A 23,761-nucleotide genomic window follows, 5' to 3' on the forward strand; every position below is an offset into this window, starting at 1 on the left:
TTTTCACTAAGTTAGAAACTTGTAAGCCTGAAACTTGGAAAATTTGGAAGAATGAGTAAGGCATTTGCTCTTAATGGAACATGCTTTTATGTATAGAATGAGATTGTTTCAATCATATGCACACATGAGCTTTTTAAAGCTGAAGGGAACCCAATAAATATCACAGGCAGAACAACCTATCTAATAGAACGTTGGGTATTTCTTGATGGATTAGGTCCAAAATATATTTTCCCTACCCCGAGAAACATTACAGTATATTTTCTTATAAAATCTTGTAACAGGTTTCTTTTTCGTGTCCTTCATCTATCAGTAATGAGGTTTGTTTAAGATATAAAATGAGGGGTGCCTGGGTGGCTCAGTCAGATAAGCATTTGACTTCAGCTCGGGTCACGATTCATGGTTGGTGAGTTTGAGCCCCGCGGCGGGCTCTGTCTTGACAGCTCAGAGCCTGGAGCCTGCTTTAAATTCTGTGTCTCTGACTCTCTCTCTCTCTCTCTGTGCCTCCCCTACTCGCCTTCTGTCTCTCTCTGTGTTTCTCAAAAATAAACATTTTTTTTTAAAAACCACAGAGATATAGTTCACAAATAAGTCATGGCTTTCACTATGCAAATATAGCTCTTAAAAAAAAAAGACATGAGAGGAAAAGTCCAGGCGTGTGTGGGTAGTGGCTCAATCAATTAAACATCCAACTCTTCATACCGCTGAGGTCATAATCTTGTGATTGTGGCATCGAGCCCCAGGTCAGGCTCTGTGCTGAGCGGACCCTGCTTGGGATTCGCTCTCCTTCTCTCTCCAACCCTGTCCCATGTGCACTCTCTCTCAATAAGTAAATAAAACTTAAAAAAAATAAAGACATGAAAAGTAGTCCATGTCCTTTAGCTTTTCTATTGATCACCAATTATCCCGTCATATTAATTGATGAGTCCCCAAGTTAGTGCATTGCTACCTCTATTAATATCCTTTTTCCATACATGTATCGGTGTGTTTCAGGATGAATCTATTCATTCTTTCCAATGATTAATTGTCCATCGTGCAACAACAATTGTACCTGACCAAAGAATTTACCTAAGTCTACTGTAAGGTGTTTCTCTATAAACTTCTAGCATGTTTAACTTTACAAGGTACCAGACATTGGATGATAAACCATAATTTTCGAAAATATTTATTCTAAGTCATTTCTGATAACTTTAAATGCAATAAACTTTTATATTGATCTTATCGTAGCCCAACCTGGTAAATTCTACCATTTGTTCAATAATTGGTATGCTGATTATTGGGGGTTTCCACGTAGCGATCATTTCATCTCCAAGCCATTCATTTGTTTTCTTTCCAATCCTTATCCTTTCAATTTATGCATGCATTTATTTTGTTATTACATAGTATGTGTCCTTCCGTGCGTAGTACAACAGGAATGATTTCTGTCTTGCATTTGCTATGAACTATACGTTTGTAGTAGTTGATTAGGTAAGATGGTTACTTCTTTTCCTGTTTTAGTAATGGTCACTATCATGAATGAGTGTTGAATTCAAAGTTCACTAAATGTTCTCTAGGGAAACTCTGACTTTTTTTCTTAAAAAATATCATATGTATAGCTTGTAACCAATAATAAGGTAGGTGTGTAATATTGTGAGTTCATTCCAGTCCTCGTGAAGACTAAAAATTAACCTGCTTTTAAGAAGATACTGTTGAAAGGATATATATAAGGATTAATTTGGCCACTAATCCTTAGAAATTATGGTGTCATTCATACTTTATCCGGACAAATTATTGATAGTTTCTTACTGAATTATGACACATAATGTGTCCATGTTACAGTTCATAATACTGAAATGGATTGAGTTAGTGGTAGCATTAAGATAACACCATGCATAATAATTTATTTATCGGTTTTCTTGAATGACATTGATAAGTATCAGTTGGTAGAGGTACAAAATTTCAAGAACGTCATGTCTTGTATAAATTTGCTACAGTATAGGGGCGCCTGGGTGGCTCAGTCGGTTAAGCATTCAACTTGGGCTCAGGTCATGATCTCACGGTTTGTGGGTTCAAGCCCCACATCAGTCTCGTGCTAACAGCTCAGATCCTGGAGCCTGCTTCGGATTCTTTGTCTCCTTCCGTCTTTGCCCCTTTCCCACTCACGCTCTGTCTATCTCTCTAAAAATTAAATAAACATTTAAAAAATAAATAAATTTGGTATACTATAATGTTAATGCAGTGTTCATACAAATTACATGCCTTTCCTGAAAGCACCTGTTCCATAATAAAATTAGTGAGTGTCCCTAGATGTTGTTGTGGAGGGACATACTGGACACTGCACAGACCCGAACCATGTCACTGGACCGAATCAGGTGGCTTTGTCCATGTGGAGTCAGGGGACAAATAAGGTTGACTTCAAGTCTGCGGTTCGGACATAGCTTCTGGTTGAGCCTGCTACATGCTTTCCAGTTGAGGCCACTAGTGTGTACTTGTTCTCCCGAATTTCCTGTCCTGCTGCAATGTGCTTTCGTGGCTAGTGTCTTATGGATGTCATCCTCTTCCTGTGAGAAGCCCCCCAAGGTGACTTTTAGAAAAGAATGCACACAAATTCAGATCAGACGGGCAAGCATCACTTCCCGGCATGTCTGCTGTTTCATAGTGAAATGAAGACTTCTGATCTTCAGGGTAAGAATGTGATCTCCAAGCAGGGTTTTGGTCATCATGTACTGAAATCCTCTGTTATTGAATGGTCGGGTGGTCTCATCAGGGCCCCCATTTAAATCATATATTTATTGGATATTTTAATCTCTCTGTGTTTTGTTCAACTCACAAGTCGCCAAGTCTTCTCCAGAATGACATGAGAACTTTCAATGAGGGCCCATTTGGACAAAGTCATTGTCTCTGCTGATTAGCGATGAGAACTCTGTGTTCACTTAGAATAGGCAATTATTTGTTTGCAAGAATTGAGGTCATATTCTTTCCCATTTGTTGCATCTTGTTAGGAGGAATTCAAGTTTGCTATGCGGACAGGTGTCCTACGCCCAGCCTTGTCATGACATTTTGCCTCTGGAAAGATATTACCATTGTGCATACTTAAGGACAAAATATGGGTGACTCTTCCTTTGGGACGGAAAGAGGTCCATCTATTTTGTGCAAAAAGAGGCCAAAATACAGATTCCATTAACTCCTTTAAGTTTGCTGACATGGTGTCCTTGTTTACCAACAAAATAACATATTCAAGAGAACTCCTGAGTTGAAATGAAATTCTCAGGGATTTCCTGAGGTTCTGATTTTAAAATCTTCCAAAGAACAGTGATGGCTTGAGGTCCTCAGTGTGTTCCTTTAGGTCATTCAAGTGAAAACCTCACCTCCCAATGACGATGGATGCTTACCACTCCTTACTCCTCATTTCCACAGCTTTTCTCTGTACGTTATTTTAGTATCATGAATTTGCATGCTGGAAGTCCTGCATGGAAAATAGCAGCACCCTGGGATGGAGACCCTCCTTCATGATACAAACATTTTCTAGAGTAAATCAGGCCTCAGGGTTTAAAACATTATATGTGAGTAATCTCCCTCCAACATGTTTCCAAGGAGAAACAGATGCCATCTGGGTCCTGGGAGCTTTAAACACGAAGAATCCAGATTTAGTTTAAATAGGTACCACCCTCTGCTTTGGCCATGATCCCAAGCTTTGGGACTCTTTCTCTGTACACAATTTCTTACTAATCAAAGACCTATTTCATGAAGCTTACCAGTAGTATTTTTTCTAATAACAAGTGGTGGTAGAAAGACACTTAAGAAATTACTCTCAGGCCTGAGAGAGAGAGACTGAGGAAAAGTTTCTTCTCATTTTTAGCCAGTGTGCCTGGAGCTCAGGGTCAAGTCTGTATACAATTACAGATTCCCCAACTTATTTTTTTAATGTATGTATTCACTTTTATTTTAACTTCTTGGCTTTTGCCTTCTTAGTCAGTTCTTAGTGGTTTGGGATTTTCTCTATCCAAATCATTTATTATTGAGCATTTTCAAATATTTGTACTATAAAATATTAAAGAGATCACTTTATAGTTTTACAGTAAAATAAGATCACTTTACAGTTTTTTAAACTTAATCTAACCTTCATGTATTCGAAAGTGCTAGGCCAGACATCGACAGCAGCAAATGTTTTCTGTTTGGGACCAGAAAGTAAATACTTTTGGCTCTGGGGGCCTTGTGATCCCCATTGTAATTACTCGGTTTTGCTGTTGTAGAGTGGAATTAGCTACAGGCAACACTTATCCAAACAGGCAAGGCTATGTTCAATAAAACTTGATGTGTAGACACTAAATGTTGAATTTCATATAATTTTCACATGCCATGAGATATTGCCCTTCTTTTAATTTGTTCCCTGATGATTTAAAAATGCAAAACCCGTTCTTAGTTTGTAGGCTAAATGAAAACAGGCAGGGGGCGATGAGTCACAGTTGCCCAAGCCCATTCTGAGTCAATCCCAGTATCAAACTTGATGAAGTGCCCGTTTTGGATCATACCTAGTACGAACGTTGAACAGGTGCTTATTCTGGATGTACTCAGTACCTATCATGAAGTGGTTCCCCTTCTCGATTGTAGATAGTGCCTCCCTTGAAGAGATGTCCATTCTGGATTGTACTGAGTATCTACTTGGATTGGGTGTCTAACTTGAAGCGATGCCCATTCTGGATCGTACCCAGAACCTACCCTGAAGAGGTGCCTATTCTGTACTGAAGCCAGCACGTACCTTGAAGAGATGCCCATTCTGGATCATAATCAGTGTTGAACTTGACAGGTTACCCATTCTGGATCATACTCAGTACTTTGCCCTATCTGGATCGTACCCCGTACCTACTTTGAAGAGATGCCCCTTCTGGATCACACCCAATACCTAACTTGAAAGGGGGTTGCCCATTCTCGATCATACCTAATACCTAACTTGAAAGGGTACCCTGACAATCCTGCATTCAGCACTCCGAGTTTCTCACACATCTGGACAAAGCATCAAGAAACACTACATTGTCTCATGTATTTACATTGAGAGGACATTTTTGTTTGTGTCCTTGAGGGAAAGTACATGGGAGTTATTTACTCGTATTAAAGAACAAGTTTTGAGAAGATAAACCATATGAAATAATGTAGGCATATACCTTATATTGATTTTGGATAACTAAACATATTCAGTAACACCAAAGAGCAGACAGGTGATTTATTAGGGTGATGATTTTTTTTTTTTTTCATAGAACAAACCATTCGGGTTTACTTAATGATAATGTCATTCTGCCTTAAAAAAAAAGTATGACCATTTTCATGAATACATTGCCGTTGCATATTTTTTGGGAAAATGTTCAACTGTCTTGTGATATATGTGGATTTCCAACAAACCCAAAGTGATAAAGTTTAGCATTCACTTTTTAAAATCTTTTTTAATGTTTATTTATTTTTGAGAGACAGAGAGACAGAGATAGACCGTGAGCAGGAGAGGGGCTGAAAGAGAGAGGGAGACACACAGTCTGAAGCAGGCTCCGGGCTCTGAGCTGTCAGCACAGAGCCCATCACGGGGCTTAAACCCATGAACCATGAGATCATGACCCGAGCCAAAGTTGGACGCTTAGCCATCTGAGCCACCCAGGCGCCCCTACTTAACATTCACAGGACATTCACTCTGCATCTCTAGAAATCTGCTGTCTTCTAGCACTGCTGTGGAATGCTTCTCAAACATCACCAAGACTTCCTGATGACAATTTCAACAAAATCTTCTCATTTCTCATCACAAATAATGGAATAATATTGGCAGGCCCATGATGGATCACCTCAAGCTACGGATATTGTCCCCCCAAGTCCTGATGGTATAACTTTTTCAAACAATTGCCTCTGACCATGAAATTTGTTTAAACATTGCCCTCAAGTCCCTCTTATCTACTTAATGAGCATGCATCGATTACCCATTGTATGCTAGACTTTGTGCCTGGCTCTACGGGAGCAAGTGTTTCTGCTCCACTCTTACACATGAATAATTAAGGTGGAAATACGTCCTTCATTTACTTGAATTTCATGTTTAAAAAGTACTGGGCGAGCTACCAAGTCCAGTTTGCTATTATACTACACTTGAGTAAATCCATACCAATCTACATCTGTCATGTTCGAATACCAAAGTGAGCACTTGGATTTAACGTTTATTTATTTTTGAGACAGAGAGAGACAGCATGAACAGGGGAGGGGCAGAGAGAGAGGGAGACACAGAATCGGAAGCAGGCTCCAGGCTCCGAGCCATCAGCCCAGAGCCCGACGCGGGGCTCGAACTCACGCGAGATCACGCGAGATCTCGCGAGATGATGACCTGAGCCGAAGTCGGACGCCCAACCGACTGAGCCACCCAGGCGCCCCAGCACTTGGATTTAAATGTCAAGGTTTGGGGCGCCTGGGTGGCTCAGTCAGTTGAGCGTCCGATTTCAGCTCCGGTCATGGCCTCACGGTTCGTGGGTTCGAGTCCCACATCAGGCTCTGAGCTCATAGCTCAGAGCCTGGAGCCTGCTTCAGATTCTGTGTTTTCCTCTCTCTCTGCCCCTACTCCGCTCGCACTCTGTCTCTCTCTGCCTCTCAAAAATAAAACTAATAAAAAAAACTAAATGTCAAGGTTTCTGAAACTCTCCAAATGATATGTTCAACATTGCTTAAGCAAAATGCATTTTAAAGTTATATTTTGCCATACATCACCAAATTGTGAAATATCTTAACTGCACACACTGTCAATTAACTTACCACTTAGCGTAAGAATATATGATGAAATCAATGAAAGCTGATTATTTCAACATGCACTTTTCGAGGTGACTGTAAGTCTGGCATTTAGACCCAGGTAACAGACATTTAAATACCCAAACATGACTACTGCATACATTTAATCTTGAAAATTAACTCACACAAGATAGCTTCCCATGCTGATTGCATCATCTGTAAATGACTGTAATCCAACTGCATAAATATTGATGAACTTCTCAAGTTTGGAATTGCTATTGCTGAATTTTACTACGTTCCTTGGCGCTTCTAAAATGGAAATTCTTGGGGCGCCTGGGTGGCGCAGTCGGTTAAGCGTCCGACTTCAGCCAGGTCACGATCTCGCGGTCCGTGAGTTCGAGCCCCGCGTCGGGCTCTGGGCTGATGGCTCAGAGCCTGGAGCCTGTTTCCAATTCTGTGTCTCCCTCTCTCTCTGCCCCTCCCCCGTTCGTGCTCTGTCTCTCTCTGTCCCAAAAATAAATAAACGTTGAAAAAAAAAAAAAATTTAAAAAAAAAAAAAATAAAAAAATAAAAAAAAAAATAAAATAAAATGGAAATTCTTCTCTCTATCTTGGGAAAGTTCCATTATCAATGTGCCCAAAACAGGTCACATGCAATGATGTAGGTGATAAGAAAGAGCACATGTGTGAATTGAATCATGTTATATGCATTTAGCTCTGTCTGTCTCTTAAGTATGACTGAAAAGTCTGTCTTTTGACAGGCCCTGCAGACATAACCAGGGACCATTATTTCCTGTGAAGACACCCTCAGCAATCAGAGGTAACTTTTGGTTATATTAAAGTAGCAATCTACTTACTTGACTACCTATTTCAGAAGTCCTCCCACGGAAGTTCACCCTGAGTGAGGGGTGATTTTGCCAAAAATTCAGGGAGTCCGAAGACCTTGGACCATCATCAGTATGACACCCACAACAAAACAAATAAGATGTTATTTTCACAGGCAGAAAAGCTAATGTGAAGAAGGTAGCTTTCCTTTCCCTTGATCTTAGACGCACAGGTCTGGGGACTGTGAAGGGTTTTGGTTGGAAGTGTGCCTTCCATTTAGAGATATATTCCAAAGCTATGGACCTATCACTTAGGCACTACCCAAAGCTGTTTGTGTTTTTATTTGTTTCTTTTGGCTCTAGAATTGGGAAAGTGCCAAATAGGTATGGGCTTCCGTTCTGCAGATTTGAGACAATTTCCATGTATTGACACTTATCTGGAAAGAGTTGCACAGGGACAGGGAAAGTGTAACAGAATACTTTTTTTTTTTTTTACTATGACAGAAGGGTTCAGGGATTTTTAATATTGTTTTCAGGTGGGTTTACATGCTTCACACTCCCGTCTCTTCCCTTTCAGTCTTAACGCTGTTCTGCCTTGTCGGCAGACTTAATGTAAGTTGAACATTACAATCTCAGGTTGAGTGAAGATGGGTAAGTGGACATACATGGGTCAGTGGGTTCCCAAGGTGGCACCTGTGCCCACCCAGCCATCCAACCCAGACTCCCTGGTAAGAGGCAGTTTTGAGGGACACGAAAAGCCGTTACCCACTGAAAGATGTAACAGAAGAAAGTCACACCAGTTTAAGTAAAATGCTTAATCCCAGGGGAAGGAATGTCCAACCTGATGCTCCGTGGCTACCAATAGGAGCCATGTGTCCAAGAATGTCCAGGTTGGGGAAGATACCATTTGATTGTGTAAGATCTCCTAACAGTTGTGGACAAAGTCTTGGATGGGCTTCTTGGATGGGATATGGATAATATTGGACCTTCTGCTGGTCTATGTGAACTCTAACTGTACAGTGGGACATCAGTGTGGAATTTAACATGCTGGATTCACTCAGCCCATACTCACACTGTCCCCAAAGATCACCCTAGTGGGTATTCTCTGATGCCAGGTAGGAGCAACCTGGACACGCTGGGCTGGTACTTTACTAATGATCCTCAACCAGCAACAGTTGGAGTTGATATAAAATGTCCCAGCTTCTTGGCCCCTTCCTTGGACAACTTTGATACATTTTCTCCTAGAGGATTGAGTCCCTGCTTTCCACAGGGGTACTCACTTGTTAACACAGTCTTCATTGGCTTTTCTCTTTCCTGTCTCACCAACCCACACCTTCCTTAAGAAGAACCACCTCTCAAATAAATGATGTGAGTCCTCATCCTTACCTGGGAGGGTGGATTTGTTTTGGGGGGAGTCACAAGACAGTGCCTGTGATGGAGAAGCAGGACCGTCAATGCACTGAACCGGTCGGTGAACACATCCACCAAGGGCTAGTACTACTGTTGTGTAACTTGAATTAACACTCAGCTGAAAGATGCGTTTGATGGAGCCTACATAATAAGGAGAATGTCGACCCTGCATTTTATGAGATTTAGTTCCAGACCCTGCATTATCATTTGCCACCCTCTCACACACAGACACTCACACATTATCCACTGCTTTGCTCCATCAAGGAGCGGTGGTGTTATCTAGCATCAGGTTGCAGGTCTCTGTTGGTGGAATAGTAGGTTGCACATTTCTGGTTGAAATACTAATCGTATCATTTTCTGACTCTGTGGACCAAGCAAGTGAGATCAGTAATTTTCTATCTGGGCTTCAAAGATAAGACTTTGGACGGCATTTCCTGAAAATGGACTGTGCTTATTTAGGTCATCCAGAAAACACTCAAAATCCTCTGTGATTCTGCCTCCCTGGCCCAATTTAGCTCTTGGCAGACTTTAGGGGAATGGGCCCAACAGCTCTTCGTGTGTAGGAGTCAGCTTCCTGCACTAAGGGAAGGGTTGCTCATTGTTGTAACTCTGAACTGGAGGTCTGGACGGCCCAAGGGTAGGATTTCCCTTGGATCCTAAGCCAAAGTTCTCGGTAAAACGAGATGTAAAAATGTAAAACAAGTCAATAGCAACAATAATGGTAAAGAAATAATAATAATATCTTGGACATTGGGAAAAACTGCCTCTCAGACTCCATTTCATGTAGAGCATAGCAGGAGGCTTGTCTGAATATAACGCGACCCCAGAAGTACACTGGTAAAACCACTTTCTGGGTGTAGGTAATTAGGGAAGACACTGCATGTAGCAGTCAAGGCCATCAGGGAACAGATGTCATACACAAATTGGGTCACTGTGCTACACGTCTGAGTTTTAACATCACGCTGAACTTTCCTTAATTAGAAAAAGATTTACATTATATTTTAATTGTCTGTTTGCTTGTAGCTTTCACTTGTAAAGTCCCTAGTACACTGGAGCTAATCAATGCATAGATGTTTTTCAATGAAAGAATACATTGTGTGTGTGTGTGTGTGTGTGTGTGTGTGTGTGTGTGTGTTGTTCCACTTGATAACTTTTCACTAATCCCTGAGTACTCCATTGTATATATGCTTTCTTTTACTTGGTCCAAGTGATATAACAGAAAAGAGCTTTCCCGCATTTGCCTAATAGCTCAACAATAGCAACGGCAATAACAAAACACTCAAAATGGTGAATGTGTGCTATGTGCCTTTTGGGGGGGGGGGCAGTATGTAAGGAAGCATTACCATATACAGACTTGGATGCAAAGAACACAGTGTGGCAACTGATGGGTTTATTTCAACAATTCCCATACTGCCTCATCTGCCTGATTTACTCTACTGTGATCTAAGTAAATGCTATAAGGAATAACACACGGTTTCCCAACCAATACTCGATTCAAGAGTTCAAGCTGAACTTTGACTCAATAAAGTGAAATTAACAGGCAATGACTGTAAAGACTGGCAATTGAAAATAATTAAATATGGATACCCAGTGCTGCTGTAGACACAAGTTAGATGATAATACATGGAAAAACTTGGATATTTCCTCTTAAGCATTTACATATCCATCATTACTAATGTGTAACTGACATTTTGTAGTTTTCTTTCACTTTTCCATACAGAATCTCCCACATTTACAATTCCGTACACCTTGCCTGGGTGCTTTAATTTCCACAGTTTGTTGGAATGAATTACAAATGTCTGTCTAGTAAACTTCTGTGACAATCCTGGTGATACAATATGTTGCTGTTGGTGTTTCAAGCTGGTAAGAACCAACCCAGGGTCTTCCTATAAATACAAAGTTTTGGAATAGGGTGGATCTGAGTTGGAAGTCCTTCAAATGATTATAATTACCCAGGGCACTTCATTAAAACAACGTTCTTGTCTAGGGGAAGTCCCAGGATATAGCACTCAAAACACAAAGTGATAAACAGTAGTGACCTTCATTATCTTCCTCGTGTATGTATTTGGCCAAAAAATACTTGACCTACAACCAGTCTTTTCTATTAGTTCTCATTCTTTGGATGTCATGCAATTGCCTAATTCCCAAATCTCAAGTGTTATTATAAAAATTGTTTGTTTCTTCTGGTAATTGTTTTTCCATCCTAACGCCTTTTTATAACAATCAATTTTTCTATAAAAGAAATGGTAACCTAAGTGATTTTTAAAATGAAGGCTTGGATCTCTTTTAATGCCTTTTATGACCAAGAATCTTTGGTTAATGCTTAATAACTTTTACTGTCAAGACATCCTTTTTAATCTCACACCTAACCTTCCCTTGTTGGCACTTAAATCCATTTATTCCTGCTCTATGAAGATTAGGAAGAGTTGGCCAGAGTTCTCTCCATAATGACTCTTCATTTGCTTGACGACAGTTACTGAGTCAGCCTTCTGAGTAAATGTCTCCAACCTTCTTTGCCTTCCCTCAATGCCACTTTCACTGTTGCTCACATAAGTTGTCCTAGGTGCAGTGATGTTACCAAAGCAGGGGGTGAGCTGCCTGTGAATATCTCATTGTATAGCTTCCTCCCCCTTCTCTGGAAATTGTACCTGAGAGAGGTTGGCCCCAGTGGTTATGCCCAAGTTGCATGAGCATTGCTCTTTTGGGTAGCCGATTGTTTCAAGGTTGAGTTGATTCAAGGTGGAGTCAAGGTTGATTGATTCAAGATTGACTGATTCAAGGTTGGTTGACTCAAGGTTGATTGATTTAAGACTAATTCAAGGTTGGCTGACTCAAGGTTGATTGATTTAAGACTGATTCAAGTTGGATAGTTGACTGATCTGTGGCCAATTCACATTGGACCTTCATCAGGTTGATCGAGAGACTGAAATTTGGGATTCAGATTCAGGGGCTGGCACTTCTGCACCCTGCGTTGTGTTTGTGGCTATTCTCTTGGAGATGCATGATCTTCATCAGGTGAGGTCTCCAGAGTTGCCCTTGTCCCTGGGCTTCAGGTGTTTTTCCAACCCTTTCTGTCAGTGAGAAACCTAATCATAATTCAAATTCCCAGTTAGGGCTTCAGGTAGCAAAAAATAATGTCTGCTTCTTTTTTGTTTTAACGTTTATATTTTTGAGTCAGAGAGTGAGCGAAGGAAGGAAGGGAAGAGAGAGAGGAAGGTACAGAATCTGAAGCAGGCTCCAGGCTCTGAGCAGTCAGCACAGAGCCTGATGTGGGACTCAAACCCACAAACCGTGAGATCATGACCGGAGCTGAAGTTGGACACTTAGCTGACTGAGCCACCCAGGCGCCCCGAAGTCAAAAGTATTCTAATACACGTTTCAATGACTCCCCTCTGAAGGAAAAAAAAATTCTGCCCAGGTTCTTGTGGAGAGATTAGGTGACCACACAATACGCCTCTCTGTTATTCTGGAGGAAGGCGTGGGACTGTCCAGATCTACGTATAAGCATCAGAGGTGGCACAGTTGACACTTGTCTAAATTACTTGTTTACACCTCAGTCTCCCACCTCTGGTGAGGTCTCCAAAGGAAGGGATAAGGCTTTAGGGACTTTGGTTCTGTGACACCCTCCACTGGGATGGAGGGGCAGGTTCCCAGCACATGCTGACAGAATGAAGGTTTTAACAAGTAAAAATAAATGAGTCCTGTCCTTTGCAAAGAAAAGTTAATTGCAGGCACTTTGACTAAAACTCCATAACCACGAGAAGAAATAACCTAGTGTGTGCAGCATGAAGAATATTTACAATGGAGATAAAACAGCTCTTGAGAGCCGATAGTAAGGATCGAGGTATGCTTGATGCTTTTCCTGTGTGATCACATTAGTAACGAGAAGAAACATACAGCTCCAACCAAAAGATAACCCATCTGGACGTGTTTATATGGAGAGGGGAGAGGGAAAGGTTTGGTTAAGAATAACTACAGGGAGGTGGTTGTGGTATTTATACCACTATCCCCATACTGCTTATCTCTCATCCTGCTCTATTATTATTATTTTTGTGCTTATCACAGCCTAACAGGACACAATTTATATTTAGTCATCTGTTTATTTTTGTCTCTCTACATCCTGCATAATTCGAGAAGCCCAGGATCGTGTCTGTCCTGTTCCCTCTGGCATCCACAGACCCATAATCGTGTCTGGTACATGACAGGACCTGGTAGTTCTTGTTTTGTGTTGATGGACTCCACAATGAGTAGAGATTCTGTGTGGGAGCTTTGTCTCCTCAGGGACTTTTGCAAGGAAGGACTTAGATTCGTGTCATGGATGAAGTTGCTGAGCTGGGGAACGGGCATTTCGGTCTCTAATTTCTTACGTTCCTTTAGCTGCATCAGCAAAAGCACCTCGTTCTCTCTTAGGAGAAAGGGTTTGACCAGCTAGTGAAAGAGTAGGAGAAAAACTCCTCCAGACCTTTGCCTTATCCACCCAATCACCTTCAGGGCCATCGCAAAGATCTTCAGTAACTAGATGGATCTGTCCATGCCTCAGAATATTTCCACGTCTGCTTTGGTGTATCTAATAGTTTCTTACAGAGGACTTTTGCTTGGGGGAGGGAGAGTGGTTTAGATAGATTTTTTCTTTTGCCATAGGAAATAATAACTTTAAATTTAAAAATGTAGGGGCGCCTGGGTGGCTTAGTCTGTTGGGCGTCCAACCTCCACTCAGGTCATGATCTCACGGTCTGTGGGTTCAAGCCCCACGTTGGGCTCTGTGCTGACAGCTCAGAGCCTGGAGCCTGCTTTGGATTCTGTGTCTCCCTCTCTCTCTGCCCCTCCCACACTCAAGCTCTGTCTCTCTCTCTCAAAAATAAATAGACATTAAAAAAAAAATCACCACAAGACAGCCCCTTCATGCATATGTTGTCATTAAGTTGTAATCACATCAGTGTGAATAATAACAAAAACATTTGCTCCCTTGAACACAAGCAGGGAGTAAAGCTAGAAGGAAGGCCCACTTCCTGAGCTGTGGGAGGTGCCACCTCCGAGGGGGGGCAGTGCTTCTGAAGCTCTGGGACTCTTGAAGTGAAGCTTGCTGGTCTACTACCCAGTGGTGCCTGGGACCCTAGTCCATGGTGATGGGCATTTAGATTAATGTGTGTTAGTGAGACATGCATAAAAGGATCAACAACTCATATTTGGTGACAATATTTTTTCAAATTTTTTACAGCTTATTTTTATTTATTTTGTGTGATAGAGAGAGAACAAGCAGGGGAGGGGCAGAGAGAGAGAGAAAATCCCAAAGAAGTTCCACACAGTCAGCGCAGAGCCCTACACAAGGCTTAATACTAGGAACCATGAGATCATGACCTGAGCTGAAATTAAGTCAGACGCTTAACGGACTGAGCCACCCAGGCATCCCAGTGATTTGTTTTGTTTTTTTTTTTAATAACTAGTTCTTTTTGGGAAATCTTTACCCCCAAAGGATAGTTAAGGTTAAGGATGTAGTGTCTTTTAGTCTTCAAGGGAATAACGTTTAAGACTTGACTTGATCACACAAAGTTTACTATTCCTAAGTTTTTGGTGATGAAGATGTGACCCAGAACATTGAATTAGCAGAGAATGAGTTGGAATTCAGGGGTACAGTATCAAGGATGACAGATATTTAAAAAATAAAATTACTCAACATTTCTTTTTAAAAAATGTTTATTTATTTTGAGAGTGCGAGCATGGGAAGGGAAGAGCTGCAGAGAGAGAGAATCCCAAGCAGGCTGCACGTTCAGCATGGAGCCTGACACGGGGCTCGATCTCAGGAACCTTAAGATCACGACCTGAGCCGAAATCAAGTGTCAGTGACTTGACCAACTGTGCCACCCAGGCGCACCTCTAAAAATATTTTAGAAACAGAAAAAGATGACGGATGTTATCTGATCCTACTTTAGTATGATCATTGGTGTAAGTCAAGCCATCATCTTCCATGGGTGGCTTAAACTTATGCCATAGTGACGCATGCAGATTATTTCTTATTACAAGTGGAAAAAATTAAAACTTCTGCATGTTGGACAGCTAAGGATGGAGTGGGAAGAGAAAGGGCGGACGGTGAGGAAGTAATGGAACAAGTGAATGGGGGAGGTCGGGGAGGACAGGTTGGATGTGGAAAGGAGACAGCTGATGTCACAGTGACAGGCAGGCAGGGCCACACAGCCATACTCTTCTCACTAAGAGAGAGGTGTCCAAGCGTGGGGAAGGAGTAGACAGAGCATGCTCCGGAAAAGGAAACTTTATGGATACAGAGGCACGAATGCAAATGAACCCATTCAGTGTAAGTGAGTACTTTTCAAGGAAGACAAAGCAATGTAGAGGCTAAGAGTTTCAGCTCTGTGGTCAGAGATGTATATTCTGTCCCTGGCTGGGCCACCTTGGGGTTGTGGAGTGAGTTCTGTCCGACAGCCTTAAGCTCCAGTCTTCTCATTTTTAAAATGTTTCTTTAAAAGGCATTCATTTCTAGGATGTTGTGTATTCAATGAGATAAAGAACATTACGCCCTCAAGCGAATGGTGGACACATCCTAAATCAGGAGAAGGAATCTCAAAGGCCAACAGGTGTGACTCCAGAAAGCAGAACTGAGGGAGGTTTTGGTGAACTAGAAAGTGAATCCTTTGCAAGGAAGCCACTATCCCCTCCAACTGCTGACCTCCAGGCCACAGATATCCAGATATTGCCACATCTTTATTTTTTTTTATTTTTTTTTTATTTTTTTTCAACGTTTTTATTTATTTTTGGGACAGAGAGAGACAGAGCATGAACGGGGGAGGGGCAGAGAGAGAGGGAGACACAGAATCGGAAACAGGCTCCAGGCTCTGAGCCATCAGCCCAGAGCCCGACGCGGGGCTCGAACTCACGGACCGCGAGATTGTGACCTGGCTGAAGTCGGACGCTTAACCGACTGCGCCACCCAGGCGCCCCATATTGCCACATCTTTAGATGACCTTCCAAGAGAAGGTATAGCACATTCAGGCTGTTAATTCAGTGTTTTAAAAATGCTCGCAAAACGATTCATGTTTTACAAACCATGTGCAGGGCTAATGAACACATCTATGGGCTGTGCTCAGGACCTCTATTAAAAAGTATTTGCTCTTACGATCATTGCTATTCCGGTAGCCTATTATGATGATGAATATCATTACGATTGTTTTGCCTTTGTTTTGGGGAGCAAATCACTATCTTGGGAGCTAAAGAAACTATAAGAGAGAAAACAGAATACATACTGTCATAGTAAGCTGAATGTAGAAAATCAGTTAATAGGCACAAATACGCACAATTAAATACCCTCCAAAATATTTTAAGAACTACGAGGACAGCAGGGGATTTCCTTTTTATTTTAAACACAGCTGTGATGTGTATTTTCTGAAGAGCTTCAAACAAGCTTCAGTTTATGGTGGTCCCATCTGAAATGGATTTCAGGCTGAATTAGGTAACGCCTCCAGGGAGCTCGATATATGTTATTAGTCATCAACATGACCATTGTCATCATTACATGCAATCAGACAGCTAACCTACTTACGTACATCAGGTCTCAAATCCTGATTTAAATATTTCACATTGCCTCAAGGTTAATGAACTTGACACCAAATATGCAAATTAAAAGTTGTCAGACATTTGAGCAAATGAACAAAGATGTTAGGTCCGAGGAAGCTTGCTGCAGTGACGGAATAAAAGCTTCTGGGTGTTCATCAATAGGGCAGTTGTTAAGTGCCTTCTATAAAATACGGCACTGTTGTTTAAAAAAGCTGGGGCGCCTGGGTGGCTCAGTCGGTTAAGCGGCCGACTTCGGCTCAGGTCACGATCTCGCGGTCCGTGGGTTCGAGCCCCGCGTCGGGCTCTGTGCTGACAGCTCAGAGCCTGGAGCCTGTTTCGGATTCTGTGTCTCCCTCTGTCTCTGCCCCTCCCCTGTTCATGCTCTGTCTCTCACTGTCTCAAAAATAAATAAAATGTTAAAAAAAAAAAAGTTAATGACACTAATTATGTAGCCTTTGCAATATGGGTAACACAAGTGATTTTTATTTCCTTTTTTCCTGTTAGGAGAATTTCTTCCACATGACTAGTCAGTTTTTCCATGGTGTCTTTTTCTTTCCAGGTCTACTTTTCTTTTGTTTGTTTAGGAACTCGTTATTTTAGACCCAGGCATCCAATGTGGATTCCTAGTTATATTTTCTTATAACTTGTGAATGTTTTCTTTTGTGTTGGCCATTATTTTTTTTTCAGTTTATTTATTTATGTTGAAACAGAGAGAGAGAGCAAGGGAAGAGCAGAGAGAGAATCCCAAGCAGGCTCCGCACCGTCAGCATAGAGCATGATGTAAGGCTCAAGGCCACAAACCATGAGATTGTGACCTGAGCCAATACCGAGAATTGGTCGCCCAACTGACTGAGCCACCAGGGCACCCCTGCCCATTAACTGGAGTAGGAACTATGGGCTCCAGGTGTGAGGCTCATCCTTATTCCTGTGGTTGGCATGGTCCGCCTAATGGAAACGTACTTCCTTTCTCCTTACTTTCAGCGGGTGATGTGTTGACCCCTATTTGTGGCATTCTCTGGGTAACTCAGGTGGCTGTGCAGGGCCAGGAAGACTTTCCTTTCCTATACCAGGCTCTGAATGAGTTGGAGACTGTGGGGACCCTCTCCCACTTCTCTTGCTGGTGTCTCCTGTGCTTCTGTAGGCGTGAGAAGGTCCAAGAGCCACTCAGACTTGCAGGTGGCCTGAGTGGCCCCTTGGGGCTCCAGCATAGAATGGAGACTATGCAGAAGAATCTGTAAGAGAAGTCAATCTGCCGCCCTTTTATCTAAGCTCTAACGATTGTATTGTCTTCTTTCTAATTCAGTGGCTACTGGCTTTTGTGTGGAAGCACAGAAAATAAACCCCCAGAATCCACCATGTAGTTTCTCCCCCTGGAGACCACAGAAAAGGCCAAGTTCTAGGACGAACTCTTCATATTTTTCCAGCATGCTCCCCAGGCATGGAGGTTACTCTAGGGGCAGAGATGAGAAAGACAGTGGTCAGTGCCTTCTTAACCTAAACCTAGGCAACTACAATCCAGTGGCTACATGGAATAAATCATAATCCAGGACAGCATATCCAGTATTTCTGGATCTATCACATGCTAGTAATTTTCACCACATGAACACTCCTGTTCCTCACACAACAGTTTGGAGATGCTTAGTATGGATTCATATAAATATGAACACTGGATCACACGACACAGGATTTTCTACATTTTTATGATTCCAAATAGGTTTCTTAAAGAGTTGTACTGATTTAGAGGACCTGAAACATTGTCCAGTTCCTGTGGCCTTTAATCTCACCCATTAGAGCATATGATTCTTTATAAGCCTCGCTTTAAAAAGAGAGAGAGGGGGGAAAAAAGAAGAATTACACCTGGGGCCTTTTCCTCTCTTTATAAAATCCCCTATAGTTCCTCATAAAGTTTGATGGATCCTTATGATAAAAAAGTTTAAAGTACAGAAAATGCATGAGTAACTCTCTTCAGCCAAAGACTTTCCTTTTTATCCCTCATTTGCCTCTCGATCTTTAAAGACTTTGCCTCCCATGGGCTTCTCCAGGTTCTGTTATCTCCTGGAAATTTCTAGACTCCTTAGGGTACAGTAATTCCTCCCACTACAGAATCAACAGGTCATTGATTCTGGGAAGAGGCATCTTCCCCAGTACCTTTTAGAACTGTGCAATTGCTGTAAGTCTTGAGGCTTTAGTTTTGTCAATTTTTGTTAATTTTGTGCACAATTTCATAATGAATTAGAAGGGCTATATTTTTCTATAGGAGGTTTTCAGCAACAGCTGAGTCTATATAGCTAAAAGTGCTTACATACAACCTTAAGAAATGGAATGTGGCCTCTGGGTGGCTCAGTTGGTTAGGCATCTGATTCTTTTTTTAGTTTTTTTAATGTTTATTTTTGAGAGAGAGAGAAAGAGAGAGGCAGAGAGATAGAGCCCAAGCAGGGGAGGGGGAGGGAGAGAAGGGGACACAGAATTTGAAGCAGGCTCCAGGTTCTGAGCTCTGAGCACAGAACTTGATGCAGGGCTTGAACCCGAGATCATGACCTGAGCCAGAGTTGGAGGCTTAACCAACTGAGCCACCCAGGTGCCTCTTGAGCATCTGATTCTTGATTTCTGCTCAGGTCATGAACTCATGATTCATGACATAGAGCCCTGAGTAGGACAATACAGAGTTTGCTTGGGATTCTGTGTGTGTGTGTGCGCACGCGCGTGCGTGTGTGCCGTTTCCATACCTGTGTACTTTCTCTGTTTGAAAATAAAAAAATAAACTTAAAGAAAAGAAATGGAATGAATTTCTGATGATGCATTTGAGTGCTCTAATCGTATTCATGGCGTTGAACAGGAAAACCTCATCTAGTGATCCATGCTAACTGTTGAAAATGTGTTCCCTTTGGAAACATTTAGCCACCTCTGTTTCTGTTTTAAATTTGTTTGTACTTATTTTAGTCCCCAGGCCACTGAGTTTCAGTGTAGATCTTTTTTCTGAGCGTCCTCAAAGCACAAAGCAGCATGCCCTTTCCACGTCTTACTGTTGATCCGGTATATGTAAGATTCCTCGGTCAGAGACCCAAACTTCTGTGCTATCATGTTCTTCTGCCTGTGTCATTTCCTCTCTCGGTCACTTTTCTTGAACGCTTGTATGCCATGCATGTTTCACAGTGGCAAAACTCACCCTGACTTGTACAACAGAAACCAGATGGAGATGGAGAGATCGACACAATTAAAGGTTTGCAAAATGGTCCTCTTGGCCATCTGGCTTCCCTCTCTGTTATAACAGCAACGTACGGGTCTGGCATGGCTGCTCCAAGAAATCCTAGTGCTCTTTGCCCTGCCCCTATAGGATTCCTATGGGTCTGGAATACAAATATTTGTGAACGTGCCCTGTCACATTTCCCTACAGTTTTCATCACCCAAAAACCTCACTAGGCGATGTCGATCTTACTTGCAGAGCCCCAGATGGTTTCCCAATAATTCCCATCTTCTGAGCCAATTCTCCAAACTAGCATAAAAAGCATATTTAGGGTATTTTTAATCCTAAAGCAAGCCAAATAGACCCGTGTGGCACGACTCCGCAGCGTTAGTAAAATGATTAGTGCACCTCGATTGGGTAGGTATGCGTCGGGAGACTTTCAGAAGCATGCATTTTATTATCTGTTGCTTATACTCTAAGGGAAAGGGTAAGTAAACATTCTGCCTGAAGTGCTGTTTGCATTCTTGCCTGACAAATCCCAAGACACAGATTTGATATATACCCTCATTGAGCATAGCAGTTTCTTTCTGTTTCACAAATACTGGCAGGAAGTGAGCCTCTTGGTCTTGTCAGTCCCCCAACTGCAAGGAGGTGTTTGGAGAGGCTGAAGTCCCCAAGTTCGGTTTCAACTAGTGTTCGTGTACCACAGTTTCTCAACCTGACACTGTTCATGCAGGGGCCGAATGATTCTTTGTTGGGATAGGGAGGGGGTTGTCTTGTGCATTATAATGTGTTGACCAACATCCAAGACTTCTCACTGGATGCCATTGGCTCCTTAGCACCTGCTCCCACTTGCGATAAACCAAAAGCTCCTCTGACTTTGCTAGTTGCCCACCAGGATGAATGGGAATAGAGTAAAATCATCCCTGATTTTCTTCTTCCCTGTCCAGAACTTTACTATCCAATATGGTAGCCACTAACCATTGGAAGCCATTGAAATTAGTTACAATGAATTACAATTAAAATTCAGTCGCCTAACCTCATGAAACCACTGGTTACCATATATTATAGAATATTTCCTTCAATACAGCAACTAATATTGGACAGTGCTGTTCTAGGGCAAATATTCTTGGTGGGAGATCTCACATCCAAGGCAAAAACAAACTTATTTATTCTTGTATTTATGGCTTTCAAATAATTGAAGGTAAATGAAAATATGGTCATCATTGAAAAACAAGCAAAGAAGCCAGCGAAATTTTTCAGACAAAAGTTGACGAGATATTAGAAACACTTCAAACTGTATGGTTACTAAATGAAGGGACCCTATTTGAAAACGTTAGATGTATTTTGTACTATAATACTGATTCAGTATTTTAACATTTTTATTCAACAAGAAGGGAATGTTGTGAATGAAATAGTGTTTTGATGATGAATTAATTAATGCATTCAATTTAAACAAAAAAAGAAAGAACCAAGCTCTTTCAATAAATGGGTTATTGTAGTGTATTGCCCACCTGATGCCTGATGACCTTGGTGGGTTTGGGGAGCCTGTTAGCTATGAGGTTTTAGGGAAGACTGAGCTCTGCTATTTGCTTTCAAAGCAACAAGATCCTGGCTCTCCCTGACCTGATCAATGAGAGACCCATGACCTATTATCAGCCATTTGGATGTTCCCACCCAGGACTTTATATCTGGGTCGGTTGATACACTGTGTCAGGCCGTTTACTTTTTTGGTCACCTACATCAGTTCTTTTAATAAATCTCCTAGCGTCTTATATTCCCCAATATCGATACCTATATTTTATGTCTAAGATTCTTGTCTAAGGGTTTTCCATAAGATGCATCTCTGGTAAGAGTTTTGCTTTTTTTTTTTAATTTTACAAATTTCTTTTTTCTTTGTAAGTAAACTCTTCTCAACGTGGGGCTCTAACTCATGACCCCCAAGATCAAGAGTCTCCTGCTCTACAGACTGAGGCACCCAGGTGCCCTACTGGTCGAGGTTTAGAACACTTTTCCTGTAGAGCACCATGCTTTCTGGAATTCTGCCTGGAAGTCATTGCGAACACAGCCTCTCTGAATTTTGTCTGTGTCTTCTCAACTCAGCTAGATTGCCTTCCTCTGCTTTTACAGCCTCGAATGTTCGTCTGGGTATAATTGGGGCAATTTTCAGACTCACCATATTGTTTCCTTTTATCATGGATCACATTTCTATCCTGGCCACTGTGTAATATCCAAAAGCAACTGCTGCATATATTTTTTCCAGTTTTCTCGTTGTTCTTTGTTGATTTCTTTTTGATCTAATGGATAAATCACGCCAATCCTCATATATATTGTGATGTAGATATATAATCAATATCAGTATTGATATTTCTGAGTGCTGTCTCATTGTTTCTTATTTTATTGAAAGTAGCCACACCAATTACTCCATAACTCTTCACTCTGTTCATTTTCTTTTTAAAGAATTTCACAATCTATAAAAACGTCTTCCTTACTTATGGGTGCACTTGTTTATTGGATTCCTTCTCCTTAAGGCACTTTATTTGCCCAGAGTATGTGCCCTGAACAATGTGGTAATTATCTTGGTGAAATAACTGTATCTCACTAATTTCTGGACTAATCATTTCACAATTAAGTTTGCAAATTTTACCCCATCTTTTTTAGAATACCAGCTCTTTAGGGAATTTTCTAGCTCTAATTTTGACAAGAGGATAATTTCATATTGTTTCAATACAAATAACAAAATACAGAAAGTTCACTGAATAAGGTTTATGCCTCAGAAAATATTTCTCAGATTGTTGTCAGTGTAAGGATCCCACAGGTGGCCAGTGGACAATCCACAATGCTCTAGATGGGTGTTCACGGATGCATAGTACCATACGGCAATCTTACACAGCTCACAAAGGTCACTTTTCACCATTTTATGTCTTCTGTAACATCACCAGCTGATCTTCTGTGTCATGGAAGAGATAAAGACACAGACATTCGTAACATACTACCCATAAAAGTCAATTAAAGTTTATATGTCTGAAATTGTTGGCTTGCTGAATTTTTAGGCTTTACAATCGAGGTGTTATCGTTACTTTTCATCTACTCTCTTTGCTTGTTCCCTGGAATATAGTGATATTTACGTTGTCCTGAGACTCATCGAGACACTTCATTTTCCAGCATGGCATCGTAGAGCAGGGACTGGGCCCTTTTACTTCTTTCGGATCACAATTCTTGACATTTGTTCTTACTCTTACTCAGTGGCCACAGTCCAACATCGTAAAGTAGTGGGTTATTCCGAGGGAATAGACAGAGTGGGCTGTTCATCAAGGTTTGATCCCAGACATAACTGAAGTATATCCTTAAGTGACTTTTAAAACCTACTTGAAGTTCCGGGCCACAAAACATATTTATTTTTGATGCAGTTCAAAATAAGAAAGCCTATAGAAAATGAAAAGATTACCACAGCTGTTTTTCAAATCCTAATTCTTTAGATTATCCTATAAATTTTGGATTCAAGAAAAAACTGGGAAATAGGTTACGAAAATAAGTCTCACATCTTGCATTGCCTTTGGAAATACCTGCCTAAGAAAATATTATGGAGGTAATTGTTAGAGCTTTTGCATGGGCATGCTGCTGTTTTAGATATATTCCTCTTTTAAAATGCATGTCAGTCTTTCTGAAAACAGATACGGCACAGTGGAAAGACAGGTGCTTCTAAAGCTTGCGGCTTTACAATTTGGGCACAGGATGGTGGCAGCTAAATTTCATTTTGGCTGGTTAGACTGAAGGGGAGGAAGAGCCCTCTCTCCGCTCCTCCTGGCGATCATACTAAGTTTCAGCATGGAGGTGGCAAAGGGTTGCTCTTTCAGGATTAATGGGAAGACTACAAGTCTTGAGGACAAGAACGGATAACAAAGGAAGAGAGCCAAGTCTCAGACACCTTTGAGTAGGAGATCTTGTGGACCCGATAACCCAAGCTTATAGGCTCCAATGGAGACCGATGGCCAACCTTTCCCAGAACTCCCCTGTGCATTGACAGTAACCCCGTTGGCCTGCTCCCTTCCCAA

General features: G+C 41.5%; 1 pseudogene; it reads right to left on the bottom strand.

The window, feature by feature from the left end:
• The window catches only part of LOC115507704, a 60,127-nt pseudogene that overhangs the window by 15,825 nt on the left and 20,541 nt on the right, over nucleotides 1-23,761 (bottom strand).

The sequence above is a fragment of the Lynx canadensis genome, chromosome X (assembly GCF_007474595.2).
Source record: "Lynx canadensis isolate LIC74 chromosome X, mLynCan4.pri.v2, whole genome shotgun sequence".
In the NCBI taxonomy this organism is placed as follows: Eukaryota; Metazoa; Chordata; class Mammalia; order Carnivora; family Felidae; genus Lynx; species Lynx canadensis.